The 16,936-nt window shown below is 38.0% G+C and overlaps 1 protein-coding gene across 4 annotated transcripts in view; it reads left to right on the top strand.

Moving 5' to 3' along the window:
- The window catches only part of PLPPR5 (phospholipid phosphatase related 5), a 233,038-nt gene that overhangs the window by 44,087 nt on the left and 172,015 nt on the right, over positions 1–16,936 (top strand). For all 4 annotated transcript variants that reach the window (XM_082311956.1, XM_082311957.1, XM_082311954.1 and 1 more), the window contains exon 12: positions 10,891–10,961. The gene's annotated coding sequence lies outside the window, so the exon portion shown is untranslated. The remainder of the gene's footprint in view (positions 1–10,890; positions 10,962–16,936) is intronic.

The following is a 16,936-nucleotide window of genomic DNA, read 5'->3' as shown; positions in this document are numbered from 1 at the left end:
TCCTCAGTAGAACAATTCAGAAAGTGGCTTTTTATGTGGGAGTTTCACAGTTGGCTGAAACACAAACTCAGAAAGTTTTCAGCTAAAAACATTTGGCAGAAAACTGAAATTTTTTAAAGCAGCTGCAGAGACAGTTCTGTTTTGCCAGTGGCTTATGTCTCATTTTCCTCCCTTGGGTTGTCCGAGGCTGGACTGCATGGTGCTCTGGCGGTGGCAGCATGGGGTTCACAGCAGCGCTGCTCAGGCAGCTCAGTAAGCGCTGGAAGCCGCCAGAATATCTAATTGGTCTGTATTTCCTCATCAGATGATAAGTTAAAACAGGTAGAATGTGAACTCATAAGTACTTACATACAGGGCAAATATAGTTTTGTTGTGTGACAGTGAAATATATTAATATGGCTAAAGCATGCTTAAATAATAAAAGTAAGTCCAAACTCTGAATTATAAAGCTAAAATCAGATTCAGGTTAGTGAAATAAATCTATGGGGTTACCCTGGATATAACAGGGGTCAGAACCAGCCTCAGATTCAGTGGTAAATAAAAATCAGGAGAATACTGAAGGCATGCACACTGTTGTCGTAATTGCGTGTATTTCTTGAAGGTGTATATTTCAGTGACCAAGCCTGCATTTTATCCTTCTGTAAACTTCTTTTTTTTTTTAAGGTAATATCTTGTTTTTAAGTTAATGTCAGAATATTAAGCTATTTAAGCTTATTAGCTAATAATCAGGTATTCAGAAAGTTAAAACAAGACCATCTGTTTTTAATAACAGTCTGTAATCTCTGATGAATCAAATGCCATGATCTTAAATTCTGAATGTGATTCTGAAAATTATTTATCTCACTGTACTTTATAAGATTTCTTATTAGATAATTGTTACAGACACTAAATGGATGTCTCTCAGGAACATTCAGTTAATAACTTTAAGTAAATGAGAGGACTGTCTTTCCACCGAAAACTGCCAGAAGAAAACCAGCATACATTTGATATACACAATATAGTAGAGTTTACTTTAGTCTTTTTCTTTTTCTTTTTTTTTTTTTTACTGTTTCTTAATCCACCTAGTCTCGATTTTTTTTTTTTTTTATGTCTAGACCATATTTTATAAAATAATTTGTTACTCTGTTGTTGTTAATTCAAAACAATGGATAGGAGAAACTAGGGGCTTAATGTAAAAGTACATAACCACAGTGGCAGGAAGATCAGGGTAGATTTAATGTATGTTGTTGTGAGTTGCTGTTCCCAGTGAACAGACTCTGATGAGGTATCTGGTTGGTGTCAGGAGTTAAGGAACAATTATGCTGCTATGCATCTTTTTTTGGTCTAATGTGGCTACTTCCAGGAATGCAAGAGGTGAAAGGTGCTGAGTCCATCTCTTTGCACAGGGGTGATTGCAAAAACATGATCTAACCTCAGCTATGTTGCCTAGATACAATTGATTAATGTGTGATAGATGCAATTTACGTTTTTTCTAAAGCAAGTTATAATATGGAATTTCGAATCATTTAAGGTACTTTGCAGCAAATGGCAACTTGTAGGAAAAAAAAATAGTGAACGGAAGAAAAGAGAATCTGAGAATAACAATATAACATTTCTTCTTGGCTTAATTGTGATTATGACAGTGAATTCAAAGTTTCTTCAAAGCCCTTCTTATATGTACTGCTTTTTCATCTGAGAATCTCAGAAGTGCTAGAAACATTAATTAATTAACCTTCTTAATAATTCTGTGCAAGAGGATTGGTAATTATTATGAGGCACTCATTCTAGAGTGGTAAGACAAGGCACAGAGAAGTTAGGTAGTATACATAATGTTAAATACTTTGGTAGTACCTGAAGTAGTTACAGTGTGAAGTCTGACAGGTAGAGTTGCGATCTGAGAACAATCTAAAAAAATAGGCACCTTCAGGATATCTTAGATTGAGAACAAGAAATAATTTTCTAATCTTGCTACTCCTGTTCTTTTAACTATTGGACCTAAAAACTGTCGAACGTTAGTTGAACAGCTATCTGGATTTCAGTAGCTATAGGAGCAGCTGTAAATATAAATATTGCTTATGATGAATTAGCTTCTATTTGATATTTTTCTAAACTTCTTTGAATCAAAAAATTCCAAGAAAGTCTTGGCTTCTCAAGTATTTTTCTGACATTTATAGTACAGACAGAAGCCTTAAAAGATGAGTACAGCTAATGGCTTATGTACTAGCAGGCAATCTTTTCTTAAAGAAGTCTTTGCTTTAGAGCAGTGGCTTGAGGAAGCCTAAGTCGTTATTTTTAATGCTAATGTTGATACTATTATGAACTATATGAATTCTTCCTGACATGAGAGCAGTATTTTGGATCATAAAAAAAGAGATTAAAATACAGACAAAAATGTAAAAGATGATTTGGAATCTGATGTGTTTTAATGAAGAAAAACCTTGTGGTCAGCACTCAAAGCTTATGTGATGATAAACTAGATCCTACAGAAGGAGCACGGAGGGGAAAAGGAGCTCCAAGAATTCCTGTAATACAGCTAAGAATAATTATTTAAATTTATTGTTATGTTCAGTGACAACTATTGTTATACTGAAAAGAAAAAAACAAAGCAGTGATTACAGTTATTTCTCCTTAGATGCTTGTGTTTGAGTTTTAATCTGATGCTTTGACTCGCTCCTTTGTCCCCTAAGATAGAGTCAGGTTGTACAAGCCCAGCCAAACGAGAGAAAAGGCACGCTCTGTTTCTGCCCATATCTGTAGACTGACCTTGGAGTAAGGAGACTCTTATAACTTGGGACTGGTCATCTGCAGCTTCAGTGGACAATGAAAACAATACCAGCTGTACAGTTTGCAGGGAGGGCCTAAAGCCATGGTAATCCTGTGGCCAGGAGGAGAAAGAGGGAGTACTGTACACTTCTAATATATATGGACTCTCATTAATTGGGGGATCATGAGGGAACAAGGTTTGATAGATTTCCGGATTATCTTTCTATGTCCACACGTTGAGCATTATCTTTCCATTGCTGAAAGTGAAGTGGCTGGATGTTAGCTGATTTTCACTGTGTTATAGATTCACATCCAGGCCTGAAGAGCTGCAGATTCGCACTTGGCTAGGCTGCAGTGCATTCCACCGTGTTCGGTTCCTCCCTTCGTGGTCTGATGAGGCTGTTTCAGAGCCCTTCAGCTTTGATTTCACATGTATCTACTTTCCTTCTCAACCTCATCAAGGTGTGAATTAGAACACTCTTCATTAAATACCTTATGCAGATGATAAGCTCCAGCCCTGATGACTAAGGGAGAATTCTTCCTTGGGTGAAAAAAGTGCAATGTAGATGCAATGTACTCTTTCCTCAGGACAAATGGGAATGAAGGATGTGAAGATAATCTATAGATAGATACATACATATTGTGGAGTCGGAATCTCCTTCAGTTTTTTTCCCCTGTATCTTTCATTTCTTCTATAACTTTAGTTGTGTGTGTAAAGTATTTTATAAAATAAATGTATTTAATGTTGGTTTAACTGAGGAAATGGAGAGGAAAAAATAAAAGACATAAATCTAACAGAAAGGCTATAGATATCTTCTTGGCTTGCAGATATCTTCTTCAGCGCTGTTTCCATGGAAATTATTTATAGTGCCTGGAGGGAGTGAAGTGCAGGTCACAGATCTGCAGAACTACAGTAGGCTCTCAGCCCAGTTAGGCAGAATCTGACAACAACAAATGGGAATGTCTTTGAATGGAGCTCTTCTGCTTTCAGAGGAAAATGTAATCTCTTATAAAAATGTGGCTTTGAAAGAAAAATATTAATCTCTGTGGCAGTTTGGGGTGAAATTGGAACCAAGAGCTGTCGGTTTTCATAATGAAAAGAGCTTCAAACTCCCTTCCCTCCATTTCCCCTCCCCTTACTGCTTGAGGTTGTTAAGGGTTTCATCACATTTATTAGAGCAGAATTCTAAGTACCATTTTGGATAATCACCATGTATTCCAGTTTGGCTAATTATTTTACCTCTTGAATGTCTACCTGGGATATGCTGAAACAGAGCACGAAAGACAAATCTGGCAAATGCTGTGGATACTGCCAGTCATCAAGGAGCATATTCTGCATTTTATTTACAGCAAAATATATTTTGTATAAAATATCACATATATGGAATGTTTTTATATATTATATTTATGTGTGTATTTGTGTATATTACATATATGTATATTTTTTTCTTCTCCAAGAGTTACAAAAATACATTATATAGCAATTTGTGTGAAAGCCTTTCGTGGAAATGGATGCTTCCTATAAAGAATTTGTAAAGAGGGGTGAACAGATATATGGACTGCAGTTTGAATTAGAGTATCAATCTTTCATTTTGTCACAAATTACTTGGCAGTATTAATGCAATATTAAGGAGTTTCTTACTCCTTTCTGTCAAGAAAAAACCCTTGGGACATTTGATTCATATAGCATATAGCCCAGCCCACACTGAAAACAAAAATATAGATCCCCTCTCGTTGCCCTGGAACAGAACAGGATGGTGACTGAGGTATTGAGGCCCATGTTGATTTGCACTCAGAACTGTGTAAAATGGGATGGAGCTGGGTGTGGCATGTTGGTCATTAGTTCTCAAATACACTGCAGAAAGATGAATTTTAAGCAAGGAAATTGTCCTTCCAAGAGCATTTGTGTTTCAGCTGTTTATAGCTGGCTTTCTGTAGGCAAGGTCTAGTGACTGTATTTTCTGTCTGTGGTTACCACAGCGTGAATCTATTATTGGTCTATTAGCAAAAAATTGTTTTAGCCACAAACCCTGACTTACATCTTGCTTACAACTATTTTTCAAACTTAGTTTAGTGTCTGTAAGGTTCTGTCCACTGTAAAGTGATACACTCTCCTGTAACTTCTTATCCAAATGAACTGTGAAAATTTGGAGATACTGAAGAGGCATTGAAGACATGCCATGTCTGCTGGTTATATCAAGCAAGTAACTTTTATGATGTCCCAAGTGCAGTGACAAGATTCATTACTGCAGATGAATTTTCTTTTTTTGGGGGGGGTCTTTTCTTTTTTGATGGAAAGGTAAGTTTGTACCATTCTAAAATTGTCTAGAAATGAAGGGAAAAAATTATGTATCTTACTGATCCTTTTCTTTTTCTTCATTTGACTGACGTAGTGTAATATGAGCTCATGTAGTCTGTCTGTCTCTCCTCATCAGAGCTTTTCAGAGGGGAAAAAAGTATTGAATTTCCAATTCCATACCAATGTTGTGACAAGGTCTCCCCTCCACCCCCCTTTCCAATATCTATTAATTTTTTTCATTTGGAAGATACTCTTCAAATTAGCACAGTGTTTCCAACAGTTCAGTTAGGTAGGCCTCTTTACCACTCAGGTGTAAAAACACCTTAGAGGTGTCTGCTGGCTGGAGGTTAAATATTAACGACAACCTAGAAATTCAGCACTCACCTCATTAATCCATTTGAAACCATCTGTCATAAAAAGATGCAATATGCCACATCACTTTTTTTCCCCTTTGGCATCTGCCAATTAATTTTTAATCTCTGAGAAGTGTGTTGTTAAATTCAGTAATTTTGTGGCCGTGCTTTTGTCAGTTTGGATATCTTGGCTGATATTTATTAAGACTGCTTCCATTAAAAGAGGCTCTGTTTGAAATCTTTTCTATATGGCAGTAAACAATTCTTCCCTTGGTGTCATCTTTTCTTTTTGGGACGGACTGTTCTGAACAGCAGTATGCACAAAGCTGTTCTCCCTAGGAGTTGCTCTTGGGAAAAAAAAAATGAGCAAAACAAAACCGGCCCATATGCTCCCTTCTTGTGCAAAATGTGTTCAGATTCCCACAGTGGTATGGAGTGGCCATGGAATGAAATATCTTAAATATCTGCCCATTCATGTTGTGCTCCATCCCTATAGGCATGGACTGAATGCAGAGAGCAGTAAGAGTTGTGAGCCTTTCCCAAAAGACAATGTGAATGGAAGATTGACTACTTAAGTGCTTTCTATAGTATTAAAGAGAGCAAATCTGTATGCATTTCTAGGGCATCATACTGTTACAGACTGAATGCCAGACTCTGTCTCTCTAACTATGGTAAGAGATTCAGCAGATGATAGTTTCATCTGTTGTTACCTACGGTGGTGTTATGAAGATGTATACTAGTTAGCTCTCAAAGACTTAGCTTTACATTGATGGGAGTAATTGCTGTAAGAAGAAGCACTGATGCACCATTATGGCTGCCTGAACAGGGCACACTTAGGTATTTCAATATTCTTTCTTGACATTCAGTAGCATACTTAGATCCATGCTGATCCTTTTGCATAGCAATTGAAAAGAAACCTTATTTTTCTTCACAACAAGCAAGATGGACTGCTTCACTTTTTGAGACATGTTCATTTATTACTTTTTCTCATTGTGCTTTGAAGCTGTTTCTTGGTAAGAGAAGGCTTACGTCAATGACAGTCTTCTGAAAAATAAATTTTTAGCAGAGCATTAATCAGCAATATTGTCTTTGCTGCAGGTCTTTTATACAAGCTTGTCCAGCACTGTAGAAAACCCTTTTTTGCTTTTGCAGATGGAAATAAAGAGATACTGTTTCTGACTATATTTTGCCCTCAAATTCCCATGCATGTAATTGCAGTGGTGATTTGCTAATTGCTTGCTTATTTTTTTGATCTACAAAAATCCTGAATATAAGCAGTCAGAACCCAGAATATGTATCCCAAGAGGAGCTCTAAAATATGATTGCATAAGAATGAAGCAATATTTTAACCCTATCGGATCCTTCTGATGGTATCCCTATTCTTTCCATTGTATAGCATCTAGATGTGTGTTTCATTATAATAATACTATAGTAAAGCTGCGTGGTTTCGACTCCATTATCATGATAATGTTTTGACATAATACAGCTCATTTATCTTATAAATTGCTAAGGGGTAGTTTTTAATTGATAATTGGTTAGCAAACTGGTGTTTTAGTTTAGTAGCCATTGTCTGCTGTGTGTAGAGGCTGAAAGGGAACCTCCTGCTAGAAATTAGTACGCTGGTTAGCTTTACAGTTGTGTGAGAAGAGAAGGGCAAGTTGCCCCTGATGAAACCCTTGCACTGAATTGCTTTTTCCTGAGGTGCTAAATGAAGCTTAGCAAGGAAAAAAGATCAGATTGGCAGCGATTAGTGCGAACTCTCACAAAGCCCTGTACCCACTTCTGAAAATTTTACTAATCTAAACAGCTTCCTTGGCTTTTGTTTGCCATTGTACCAGATTAATCTCATTATTTTATTTCACCAAAGTGAAATAAATAACAAAAAATGTAGGGTAAATGGTTTCTTTTCAGCTGATGAGTAGTCACGTGCTTATCAGCCAAGCAGAAGAGTACTACCCATTACTGTGAATAATGCTTCTAGACTCAGTTTTGCACAGTACTGTCTACTGTTTTTTAATTTAGGCAACCAGGCAGAGTGAGTCTTCTGAAACGCGTTTCACAGAGATTACTTTATAAATGAATTTAACACAATTGTCCCAAATTTGTTAAGAACTCTGAGATGGACATCGCTGATGAAATATTCAGGAGAGATTTGGTTGTTCATGCAGTTCTCTACTAGCCATTATCGTGCAGTAGCTCTACAGAGGCATAAAATATACAATACCTGAGATTTTCTTATAGCACTTCGGCTTCACTACTCTTTTCTCTAGAGCTTATTTCACAGCAGCTTGTGCAGAACTGTCATGAGTAAACATCTACTCCTGTGTTTGCATAGCCAATCTATACAAGCATGGCTGAGAAGAAATGATAATTCTTCTGCAGTTTACTGCACTTGCGAGGGGTACTTGTTTCTATAGTCATTATTTTATCTTTTTGCCTCTCTAGGATTTTAAAGTATCAGTGCGGTAGCTTGTACACGTGAACAAGGTGATATACAACACACACGGAAGAATTCTAGGCAAATAAATGATCAGCTGTCTTTGACAGGAAGGTGTATTTGAGAGGAAAAGCACTTAGTGTAAGCTGAAGTGAACATAGTTAATGTAGTTATATGGATGTGTCAGTTGCCTGTTGTCCTGTTGGCTTACCTTTTCTATTACAACTCCAAGATAATTATGCAGCTCCCTGACATGAATGGACTTGGTCAGTCCCTAAACAGAGTATGTTTGCAGTTGAAATCAAATACAGTCAATGCTCTTGGATTCTGTTAATTAAGGCTGACACTGAAGGCATGGGAGAGAAATGCGTAGATAAATTGTGTAACTGCCTTCAGCTCAGATCTGTAATAGTAATCACATATGAAAGTGCACGAAGCAGAATGATTAATTTTTCTTATGACTCAAGCCTCACTCTGAACTTGTGCTAAGCACTGTTTTGTATGAGCTATCTGCAAATGGGTATCTGGTCATTTGGGCTGGGAAGGCAAAAGTAACCAGATCTGATGCTGAATGAAACCATTCCTCTGGGTGAAGTTTGCTATACAAGCTGGTATGTCTTAGTTGTACCAGTCTAGTGACCTAGCTAAGATCAGGAGGAGTTTTGGCCTTTTGAATAAGAATAGAATGTTTCCGTTGGAAAGGACCTTCAATGATCATCTAGTCCAACTGCCTGACCATTTCAGGGCTGACCAAAGGTTAAAACATGTTATTAAGGGCATTGCCCAAATGTCTCTTAGACAGTGACAGGCTTGGGACACCGACCACCTCTCTAGGAAGCCTGTTCCAGTGTTTGACCACCTTCTTGATAAAGAAATGCTTCCTAATGTCAAGTCTGAACCTCCTCTGGCGCAGCTTTGAACCATTCCCAGGCTCAGCACCTCCCTCTCCACGTCCCCTCCTCAGGAGGCTGCAGAGAGCAATAAGGTTGCCCCGCAGGCTCCTTTTCTCCAAACCAGACAAACCCAGACTCCTTCGCTGCCCCTCATAGGACATTCCTTCCAGCCCTGTCACCACCTTTGTTGCCCTCCTCTAGACACATTCGAGTACCTTCACAGCCTTCTTAAATTTTGGGGCCCAGAACTGTATACGGTACTCAAGGTGAGGCTGTACCAATGTTAAATACAGCAGGATAATCACCTCTTTTGACTGGCTGAATTATGTATGGAAAAGAAAACTTCGATATGATCTTTACATCCACAAAGGAAGGACTTTGTCATCATAGCATCTTATTGAAAGATTAGGATTATAGAGATACCTAGTCTAACCTCAAAGCATGGTTAGCCAGCAGCTCAGACCAGGTTGCTCAGGGCTTTGTTCAGTCTTGAAAACGTCCAAGGAGGGAGATGGCACAGTCTCCTGGTGGGACCTGCTCCACTACCTGGCTGCTTCACAGTGGGAAAGCCCCTTCTCACAACCAGCCGGAGCCTCTCTTGTTTCAGCTTACCCCCACTGCCTCTCACTCTCCTGCCATGCACCAGTGTGAAGGGCCTGGCCCTGCCTCCTCCATAATCTCCTTGCAGGCACTGCCAGGTTGCCAGTCAACTGGAAGATATGTTCAAGAGCTGGAAGATATGTTTGAAGCACTGTTTATTTATTTCATCCATATTTCTGCGTTCCTCTTGAATGTTGCATAATAGTACGTGAAACAGCATTTAGATCCAACAAGATGTATTGAAGCATCCCTGAGTATTTTTGCTTTTTAAATCGCAAGCTTTCATAAATTCAGATTTTATGGCAGGAATAAGTATGCAGTGTTTTTCTTTCTTCCAAAACTGACTTTTAAAACTCCTAGGGGTGGGAGGTAAAAATGGAAGGGGGGGGGGGGGTAGAAAAGAGGTAAATTTTGATTTTTCTTGGATTTGTAATGCCATTCACACTAACATTCAGTCTGGCTGTGAAGTGTGCATGAGAGAGCGTTGGTGAAACTCCTCTTGTAACAGAGGTATTGATGTGTTCACAATCAATGAAGTCTTAATGCTTCCCTTTCACATTAGGTGCACCTGAATATAAGGCTGACTTTTTGAATTAGGATCTCAAGTATGGATAAGTAATGATTGTTGTGTATTTTTTTTTACATTTCAACTCTCTAGATCTGTTTGTTCCTCAGTAAAAAATATACAGTGAAATAGGAAATAACACTCATTCCAGAGCTGAAATGTTTATATCTTTGATGATAAAGAATGGTATTGAAATCAGAATGGGACAAATTAATTTCTGTCACACACCAGTGGTTGAATTCCTAAATCTATTATTGATGAATTGCAACTGTTTAAATCAGCACTGGGTGTGGTAACATGGATTTTTGAATTTATTTAATAAGGGTAATCGATATCTGTTGGAAGGCAGTTCAAAGAAAGCCTCTTAGAACAAGAGGAAACACGAAGACAATTCTAGGAGTTCTTGTTCAGCTAGCATCAGTGGGGACCTTGTTTAAATGAACAGGGAGTTTGGTTCAAAGATCAAACACAGAAGTGTATCATTTTTCTTGAATATGTTTGTATTTACAGGTTGGCTGTAAGACAGCCACAACAGGCACAATGAAATTGCATGGAAGCTTCAGAAAACGGCGTGCGCTATGTATGGCATAGGAATACTATATTTTCACATGAGCAGTAAGAATGCTCTCTCGCAGTTCTGTTGAAGTTGCTTGCTTCAAGGAAGCAATTTTATGGTTATCTAGTCCACTGGATATAGGCACACCTATTGCTGCACTGTACTAGTGCTGTTTGTAACCATGACAAAGAAGGGAAAAATTGACTCTCAGGACTGTAGTGAATAATCCTAATGGATTGGAGTAGGGAAGTACAACACCAGGCGTACTACCTGGACTCTGCCCCATTTGAGATGCATTGGTAGGAAATGAGTGGCTGAGAGTTAGATTTAATTTAAATGCTGCTACGTTTCAATTTCAGGTAACTGATTCTTGGGTTTGTGGGTTTTTTTGACTCCCTCATCTGGTTGATTGCTCTTTCATTTTTAACTTTTTTGTTCTCATAAGTTCCTGTGATGTCTAATAAACCTGGCAATAAGAGCACGTTACTGTCAGGAGCACAAATTGCTTCTCAATAGGTAAGTGTTGAATTTGTTCCTCTAGCTAAGTAATAACAATATCGATGCCTGTAACAATAGCAAGTAATGCCAAATGTTAGCTCTTTTTTTTTTTTTTTCTTTGCAAGTAACAGATTAGTTTTTCAGCTCAGTACTTGTACTTTGAAACTCTTCTTATTCCTCTAAAATTTTGGTAACTTTCTCACCAGGAGTTAGAGACCAAATTACAGCTATACTCAGTTCAATAAAGTGCTGTGAGGGGTTATTCAGTTCAGTGGCTTCTGCTGTCTGCACGCTTTTCTGAGATTTTTCCTTTATTTTCCTCAAAGCAAAGCACTTTGCTTTACTTTTTGTGGTTCCTAGTTAAAGCTGATGATCTCCTTTAACATTGCTTTGCCAGACTGTTAGGTTAAGCAGTGCCATAATATACTAGGGTCTTTGTTTTGAAATCCAGTAGCTAAATTTACTTAACAAATGTAGCTTCCACAAAAGTTAATGGAATTAAACCAGAGCTCTGACTTGAGTCTGACATCTTAGCACTGAAAATAATTTGTTCGTTTACTTGTTCTGGCTCACAACTTCGCACCGCTCAGCCTTTGACCTGGAGAATTCTGAGCAAATAATTTGTGTGAGAAGTTCAGTAGGGATGGTCATGGAGACTTCACACAGAGAATGTTTGTTTTGGGGTATTTTTACCTTCCTGCCAAAAAATGGAGTAATATGTTACTTAAAATCCCTCCTAAGTTACAGATAAAGATCCCTGTGTTGCCTGTACAATAATGACCAACACTATCTGACAGTGCGTGGTTGCCCAGGAATTTCCATTCTTTTCTTCTTTCTGACCCCCTGCAGTGGCCTTGCAAACAAAATTCTACCTGCTATGTTTATTTATTGACTCTAGTTTTAGCACTATTTGCATTCTTCCTCTTACTGGTCATATTTACATTTCTGTGTTTCTGGGGTTCCTTAAACAATATCTTAGACAACAAATCCAGCTGGTTTCCAGTTAGTCTTACAATGTGGAGTACTTTGTTCTCTCATCTTAAAAAGGGAGATTATCTAGTTACTACTGTCATTAACCATTAGACATTAATTCTCTAATGATTTAACACATTTTGTCTTAACAGACATTTTAACTTTCATCACTGTCAGCTGAATTCTTTTCACTTGTTGCAAAAATATTACCTAGAATGAAAAAAGTTACACAATTGCACAAATTTGATATACAGCAATACATTAATGACACAAAGTTATGTAACAGTAGGAAAGTAAAATGGTGACATATATAAGCCCCGCTCCAATATATTTTAATGATGTGGATTTGAGTCTTAGACTTTAAGCTTACTCTGCAACAGAATCTGGCTGATTTGCTGACAGCCTTTCCCCAAAAGAAGGAAGTGTTTATATCAAGTCTGAGTACCCAAAGTGATAAGTGCATTGTGATCATGTTTACTCATGAATGCTTAAGTGCATGCAGTAAATACCAGAGTCTTTGAACATGTGTGAGTTCAATGGAAAAACCCCAAAGGTTCATCATATAAAAAAGATGAACAAATTGTTTTCACCCAGGAGTTGTGGATCACGTTTTTAAGGGCACAGCAGGAGTCTCATTGTCCCCACCTACTAATTCCAATGTTCATGCGTGTCACTGTGCACACATCACACGTGTTGGCCCATCTTTGGTTATTTGCTTTGTACACATAAATTCAGTCATTGTATATACACATCAAAACAACAGCACCCACCCTCTTAATCATTTCAGTGGAAGTAAAAATTGCGGGTAGAAGATGCTCTCGCTTCTTAGCATCCGGGCTTAGACCTGGGTGCTGATCGTTTAGATGCTCTTGAATGGAGGTTTTCCTTCCAGTCTTCAGCTGGCTGCAATTATATTTCTGTCATCTTTCATTTTAATCTGTGCTGATTTTTTTTTTTCTTTTTAAATCTTACTAAATATGAAAGCAGAAGCAAGGAAAAACATCTGCTGTAGAAAATATTCTGAATTGCAGTTTAGAGAGTTTATGAATACTGTAGGCTTATCACTTGTAGAAAACTGTGTGAGTGGCACACTGTCAAGTGCAGACAGCATGGTGGGAGATCCCAGTATGGAAATCTTTTTTTAATGGTAGTGAAAAGATGAAAAAAAAATATTTGGAGGGAAAAGGCTTGATTTGGAGGGTGAAAATGGTATGTTGGACATAAATTAAATTACTGTATGGATTGAGACAGATATCACATGATTAAAAATCCATGTGCTTAGTCCACCAAGACTCTATAGAGCTCATTACCACCATGTGGGAAAACTCCAGCTGAGAACTTCAGGCTGATTTACATGAATAAGTATTAACTTATGGATTTCAGGGAATTGGCCTTGTATTTCTAAAATCTAAATTTCTCATGCTATTCTATGAATGAGGAAGGATTTGAAAACTCAGCTGTGCTTTTTCACTTCTAAAACTGTGTGTTTTCTGATTCTATTGTTGTTGTTGTCAGCTCTTTCATTAGTGCTTCTACCTGTCTTTAATGTTGCTATGTCTACCAGCTGGGTCTCTAGCTAACTCGCAGGAAATATTAACAGAAAGTGTTGGAGAAATGGATGATCGGGCTGTACAAAATAAATATCGTGGGCTCTGACAGAATGTAAAAGATTGTACTTGTTACCAGAACAGTCTTCTGATTTCCAATACAAATGCCAGCTAATATGTGTGTTCCAAAGACCTGCCTGCCAAATACGTTGGATTTGGAAAAGAAATTTTCCTGCCAATTGCTGTATGCTTAGCCTGCCTGTCATTATCCCCCTCAGCTTTTTTTTTTCAATGATTGTGCATTTTACACAAGTGTGAAAGAGAAGCCCTTTAAAATGCTTTTTGTGTATAAGATACTCTACAGGCAACTCACCTGCTGGAAATGAAACAATTCTGCATTTGTTGACAATTTTCTCCCCTGCATGTAACATTTATTCCACAAAAGGCATGATTGTGGAATAAAGTTCTTATTTGCTGATGCATTCGTTAAAGTGAATAAAAGCATGATTTTGTATATGGTTTAAAACAAGCTGAGCAATTTTTAATAAAAGAAATTTCTTTACAGCAGGGCAGGAAATTGTTTTCCCGTCCTATAAATATTCACTCTTTAAATACCTTCTTTATCGTAATGAAATTTGGACCCTTGAAAATATTAATGAACTTATTACAGAAAAAATGCAGTCAGGAAAATCACAACATTTAATTCAAATGATTTTGGAATATTTATTTTTTATCCTTATTTTATATTATAAATGTAAATGTCCAGATATAAGGAGAAATTCTAACAAAAAATAGTATTTTCTGTGTTTTGAAAACATAAGCTATTTGGATATCCGTAGAGATTTTTCCATTTCTCTTAAACAAGAAGTCTGTTAAAGTGTTTCTTTTCCACAAAATGTTTTAGCTCTGACAATGCCATGTTTTTAATTGAAAATATTTAGTCAAATAATTCTCATCTGCCTCCAGTACAGACTTTACCCTTATATCCATTTCTGATCCAACCAGTACTAGATTTTTTTACTTCAGTTTAATTAAAAAGACAATATAGGATATTTGCCATATTTTAAATGACTTTAGTAAACTGGGCAGACCCACCATTTTGTTGATCTTTGCAGCAGCATAGTCACCAAAATACTACAATGAAAACTTCTATAAGAGCTTTCACATTGGCACTGTGCCGAATTATCTTGGACAAACTATGCCTATCCTGATAGTAGCCCTTCTGCTGAATACAAAAACGCTAATGCTTGACATATACAAAGTAATTTAGGGGTCAGAATGTCATCCTGTCTGTAACAGAGAGCAGGGTGTCCCCCTGCACTCCATGATTTTGCGTATGTGAGTATATGTCCTCACGAATAACGAAATAGGCACTTAAAATTTTAATGGTAGATGTGTCTCCAGATGTTCCTTATCAGACACACCAGCACACAGTCAGGATTACTGAGCAGCAAGGGGATGCACATCCTACTCAGCATTGGCCACCTAATGTAACTGCTCACTGAGCTGTTGCATCTGCGGAGACTCCTGGTATCGTTCATGGAGAGAGGTCCGTTCTCCCAGGCAGCACGTTTGAGGCAGGACCTCAGGGGCTCAGAATTCCCTAGTGTACAAACCTGCATTTTTCCATTGACTGTAGAAGGTTTAGGATGATCTGGTAGAGTTAGGAGCCCAAAGGTGAGGGAATAAATACACCTATGTGGATTACCAGGCACACTGCTGCAGAAGACCCTGACAGACTGAGAGCCTTGGGGGCTTTGTCAGTAGGTCACGCACGGGAGAGCAGGGCCATGTGGCAGTCCCATGCACATGTGATACAATCTGATTGCACTCAGTAGGCAACTTATGCAGTACAGGGGCAGTTTCTCTGGGCATTCACTGTAGTTATTTTCTAGATGAACTACTGCTGTATCTCTTATCTGAGACATGGGCTGGGTCCTGAAGGCCTTTGACATGTACTATGAGACAACCCTTTTTCTTATGATACTGTCTGCAGCTTAGCTATGGCTTCATGTTCTGCTAGGTAACTACTGGGATTGCTAATTTAGTTTTCAGATCCTTGCTAGTGGAAACAAAAGGGCCAGGATTCTAATTGTATTCTTTGTGTGTATTGCATAACTATATACTGTGGCCTGCAATCCACATACACGTAGAAGGCCACCCACAAACTAGCTCTAAAGTCTCTGTTCTGCTACAGCAGATATTTCTGCTAGTTCAATTCATAAAGTCCATCAGCTGTCATAATTTTTTTCTGACTTGTTTTTAAATTCCGGTACTTCCAAGAAAAGTGAAGCTTCAAGCTCTTGCTTAAGCATTCATGTAAGAAGTACCACTTAAGCATTTTATAGGGGATTGGTTGTGTGAAGTAGGACAAGGAAGTGTCAAACATACCAAATGTGTTCTGCTTCAGAAATTTATTATGTTTCTGAGGCACCAGTACTTGGTTTGTGTGGCAATGCTGGGTTCTGGCTGTCTCTTCTGCACTCACTTCTTAGGGCTCCCTTAGGCACTACGCCATGCTAATGCCATGCTGGCTGTGACAAGGGGATGACTTCTTCAAGGAGTGTTTTAGTGTCTTTGTGGAAGAACAGAAGTTATTGTAGGTCAGCACTTTGTCAGGCTCCAAGGGCTATAGTTTCAGTAGATTTTCTTCAAAATATACTAGACTGGTATGGACCTTAAATTAAAGGTTCCTAGACCGACTGATGTCAAATTTTCTGCCAAAGAATGATATTTAATGAAAGTTTTGCTGTTTCACACCTTATCATAGTTAGTGTTCTGTAGATGTGACGAATCCTGATCTTCGAATGGATTAAATTTGTCTCATGGACACCATGGGTCAGAATTTGTTCCTCTTGGCTTAGAATTAAAATATTAGGGAGAGGATTTAATGTAAATCCTTACTTAAGGGTGTTAAAGATTAAAGTGAGTTCCGATTAGCATAAATCTTTCAGTCTCTGCTCCCTGGCCCCTCACAGCTGCCCATAGGTACCACCTTTTAAGAAACAGCACGGAGAGATTTTATTAGTTCATCAGAGCTTGTTGGGACAGCCCACTGTGAAAAGCAAATCCATCATGACTTTAGGCTATGTGGCTCGTGAGTAGGGTCTGTGCCTGGCAAAGTCTTGTAATGACTAAGTCTTGTAAAATAATTCTAATTGTTCCTTCTTTGTCCGATCCTTCCCAATTCAGATAATCCTTTCTAGTTTTTCTTAAGTTGAAGTTCATTATTTTTGAAGTTAATGCAAATTCAGGTATCTAAATAAATAACCTCAATGTCATCCAATGCTTTCATAAAATTCAATAGAAGATGCAAGCATCCAGTGCTTTTGAAAATGAAATTGTGTTTCACTGGAATTGGTAGCTAAAATGTAATTGTCTTTAGTTGAACCATGAATCCAATCTGGATATTTAAATGCGCATTATAATAGAGCCTGGACACCAGCTGTCTGTGTCCCATTTGTGCTTTAAAAT

Source organism: Platalea leucorodia, assembly GCF_965183815.1.
Source record: "Platalea leucorodia genome assembly, chromosome: 5".
Classification (NCBI taxonomy): domain Eukaryota; kingdom Metazoa; phylum Chordata; class Aves; order Pelecaniformes; family Threskiornithidae; genus Platalea; species Platalea leucorodia.
This window is presented reverse-complemented; position numbering and strand designations above follow the sequence as displayed.